Source organism: Chrysochloris asiatica, unplaced genomic scaffold, assembly GCF_000296735.1.
Source record: "Chrysochloris asiatica unplaced genomic scaffold, ChrAsi1.0 scaffold00564, whole genome shotgun sequence".
NCBI classification, from domain to species: domain Eukaryota; kingdom Metazoa; phylum Chordata; class Mammalia; order Afrosoricida; family Chrysochloridae; genus Chrysochloris; species Chrysochloris asiatica.
In genome coordinates this window covers 250,429-254,481 of record NW_006409082.1, presented here as the reverse complement: position 1 = coordinate 254,481, position 4,053 = coordinate 250,429, and the positions used below count along the sequence as shown (strand labels likewise).

Here is a 4,053-nt window from a genome sequence, read left to right as displayed (position 1 = left end):
GAAAGGAAAGTGGATCTATGTTACAGAAAAATAAGAGAAAAAGTAAAAGGAAGAAATTAAAATACAAAAACACTTAATAATAAATGAAAGGATAAAAGAGGACAGAAAATTGGAGTTATTGAAGAGAAAAATAAGAGAGGAAATAAACGAAAGAAATTTTAAAAACACTTAGAAACCCAAGAGAGAGGAAAGATGTAAACAGAGAAAAGTAAAGAAGATCACAAGAGTTAAAAAAAAAAAAAAAAAAAAAAAAGAGGGGAAATGAGAAACAAAAGGAAATAAGAAAAATTAAAGGAGAGATAGGAAGGAGCATTAAAGGGAAAGGGAAGAAAAGAAGAAGGAGGAGAAAAAAATAAACAAAAACAATGAGACAACAAAATGTAAAATCTAAATACAAAGACAAAACAAAACAACAACAAAAAAACCCAACAGTGTAGCTGTTGGACCTGAAGTGGAGAAAATCTGTAGAGTCCTGTATAGGGTCTGTGAAATGTGTCTGCCTAATCTTGTTATTGTTAGTGTGATATTATCTCATTGTTGTTTTGATTTGCATCTTCTGATTGTCTTTTAATAAATGTCATGCTTTTACTATAAAGTAGAGATTATTAGATATATTTAAGCAATCAGAAACTAAGGCTGAAAGACATCAAATGACAGTTCCAAAGTCAGTAGCCAAATTTTACTTTGAAAAAAATCAGCAGTCCCTCTTTTTGGATTCGCCATCTGCTGTGGGACCACTGCCAAGATACAGATTTTTGTAAAAACCCAAATGGGGAAGACGATCACTCTCGAGGGCGAACCCTCGGCTACTATAGAAAATGTAAAGGCCAAGATCCAGGATAAGGAAGGAATTCCTCCTGATCAACAGGGACTGATTTTTGCTGGCAAAAAAAACAAAAAACTGGACGCACCCTGTCTGACTACAAGATTCAAAAGGAGTCCACTCTTCCTCTTGTGTTGAGACTCCGTGGTGGTGCTAAGAAAAGGAAGAAGTCTTACACTACTCCCAAGAACAATAAGCATAAGAGGAAGAAGGCTAAGCTGTCTGTCCTAAAATACTACAAGGTGGACGAGAATGGCAAAATTAGTCGCCTTTGTCGGGAGTGTCCTTCAGATGAATGTGGTGCTTGAGTTTTTATGGTCAGCCATTTTGATAGATATTATTGTGGTAAGTGTTGTCTGACCTATTTCTTCAATAAACCAGAAGACAAGTAATTGTGTATGAATCAATAAAAGAAATGAACTGAAAAAATAAAATCTGCATTCCCACTTAGATATGTTTTTTAAAATGAATGGGCTGCATCATTAGAAATCAAGTGTTTCCATATAAAAATCTGGGCTTACAGCTTCTATTGATGGGTTATAATTTCATGCTGTTTCCTGAAATTTCCCACTGCTGTTGAGTCTATTCCAACTCATAGTATCACTTTATTAAATCTGACTGCCGTATCTTTCTCCCACAGAGTGGGTGGTGGGTTCAAACTCCCCACCTTTTGTGTCAGGGTCTTGCCTCGACCGAAGAGTGGGTTGCACGAAGTTGGGAGGTCTGATAGGTGAAAGATATAGCATAGAGACAAAGAGACAATACAGACACAAAGAAACAAACACACAAGTTTGATGCAAGCTGAAAGCCAGGCTGGTCTGCAAACATTGCCTTGCATTGCATTCAGCATTTCATTTCATTCAGCACTGCATTGCATGCAGCACTGCATGCAGCACTCACTCTACCTCAGTCTTTTATTTTCCTTTTTCAGGGAGGGATTTTTCACAAAAGGAGGATGTGATTATTCAGATAAGATAGGATACAGAACTGAAATGTGATTAATCATTCAAACAGGACACAATAATTCACAAGAACAAATTTTAAAATATACATCACAATTGTCTCCAGGATAATGAACATACTTTTAGCACTTAATCTCTAATGGGTAAAGGTGAAAAAGATTTAAAGGTCATAAAAGGCTTAAAGTAAGGTTATTGAAGGGAGTCAAGCTGTCTTTGTATACTCTGCAAACAAAAGCTCATGCTTTTGTTTGTGAGCAAGATCTCAAATACCTGGCTTCATTTATCAACTAATAATTCTTTCTTCTTTCCAGATTCTACATCTAAATGCTACATCATATTTCCATATACTTCCAGGAGGAAGGAGAGCATCTGGGTTATATACCCAGAGGCGGTTTGAGGGGGTTGTCACTATTGTCCTCTAATCAATACTCCTAGAATTTACCAGTCTACTTTATTTACAAACCTTGAGTAAAAAACTTTTTTCTCATACTCCCAATATACCTGTTCCTGGCCTTTCTGAGTCCTTTGAGGAGACTTTTTATTATCTCGGCCTTAGAGGGGTTTTAGTCCCATTGTTGTATATGGACATCAAAGGCTCATGCTTCAGGTTAATATCAAGATGCAGTTCTGACATGCATCCCAGGTGGCTATTGCTTGTTCCTCAAAAAGATTTGTTCCCAGGATCCTACATACTGCCAACACAGAGGAGACATTAAGAGAGGCACATAAGAAACCATTTTCTCAGAAGCTACAATTATTGGAGTTAGAAGCATAGAATGAACAATAAGATCAAAGAAAATTATACAGAGGTAGCCCACCAGTGAGTTTACAAAAACCTATGAACCTGGGACTTCAGGGGGTCACTTCCTTGGCCCTCAGGGTCCATGGCTCACAATCCTGAGGAGGGGCCCTGGGATTGGATTTTCATCCATCTTGTCACAGGGCCACAGCTTCTCAGTGCTTGCGTATGTCATCCCCGACACTTTTGATTAGCAGACAAGTCCTTTAACCACTGCACCACAAAAACTCCTGCTTTGAATTTAAAATAGTTAATTTACTAAGCATAATGTATTTGTGGAATGCCCATTACAGTGGTTTGAGATCATATCAAGTGATTTGAAATTGTAAGGATTTTGTAAACCATAACACCTGCCCTGAAAAGATTAGAATTCATTTTATAAAACATGAGCAATAATACAAGTTAAGCCTTGATAATCTTATAAGAGAACATATATAGAGGCTAAGATAATTGTATGAAAAATAAAATAGTGACTGTCAGCAACAACACAAATGAGTAGTAGGAAATGAATGTTGGCCTGAAGACCAGTGAAAATCACAGAAATGATGTCATTCTTTAAAATAAAAGCAGTTGAGGTAGAGTCTATTCTGATTCAAACCAGCCCTGGGTTATGCCATTCTTATGGAAGACTTAATAGTTTGGATTAGCTCAGAGGCAAACACTGACAAGCACTAAACTCAAGTGTTTTATTTGTGAGTTAATCCTTGGAAACACTTGCAGGGAAATGGGAAACTAAGCTAGGTAAAGAAAGAAAGCCACTAAAGTAATTAATTATCAAAAAAGTTACAAGAGTAGGCAAGTAGGATTTCATCCTACTAGGAACTTCTGGCAGAAACTATAGAACATGCCTCTGGGATACCCTTATAATGAGGTGAGGAAGTTAAGGACTTATCTACCATATTCTAATCTGACATCTGTTAAAGTCTGCTTTATTTGTTCTAAGTTTTTATATTGTGACTTGAGTGCAGGTTTACAGAGAAGAACATCAGTTTAGCATTCAACAAATCATACACTCTGTTTCATCTCAATGATTACAATACCCTCCATGCAAAAACTGCTATGCCACTTCCTCCCTGTGGTTCCCGTTCCTATTCCAATTTCATCCTCATCCCTTCTCAACTTTGCCCTTAGGTAAATGTTGCCCCTTTGATTCTGAATGATTGACCTTACAGGCTGTTTTTAAAGACTTTGTGTTGGTCGTTATGTGCCTTGGAGTCAGTTTCGACTCATAGCGACCCTGTATAGTGTTTCCAAGGCTGTTAACTTTATGAGAGCAGAAAGCCTCATCTTTCTCTTCAATATAATGCAGTTTTCTATTACTTGTTAAGTAAGAGCTCTGATAGTGTAGTGGTTGTGAATCAGGCTGTGAACCACAAGGTTGAAGTTCGAAACTACCAGCTGTTATGTGGGAGAAAGATGAGGCTTTCTGCTCCTGTAATGATTTATAGCCTCAGAAACCCTGTACAGAG

The 4,053-nt window shown here is 37.3% G+C and overlaps 1 pseudogene; it reads left to right on the top strand.

Annotated features, from left to right (window-relative positions):
* The first annotated feature begins 17 nt into the window (after positions 1-17).
* On the top strand, positions 18-1,215 carry LOC102841340 (annotated as a pseudogene).
* Positions 1,216-4,053: the final 2,838 nt, after the last annotated feature.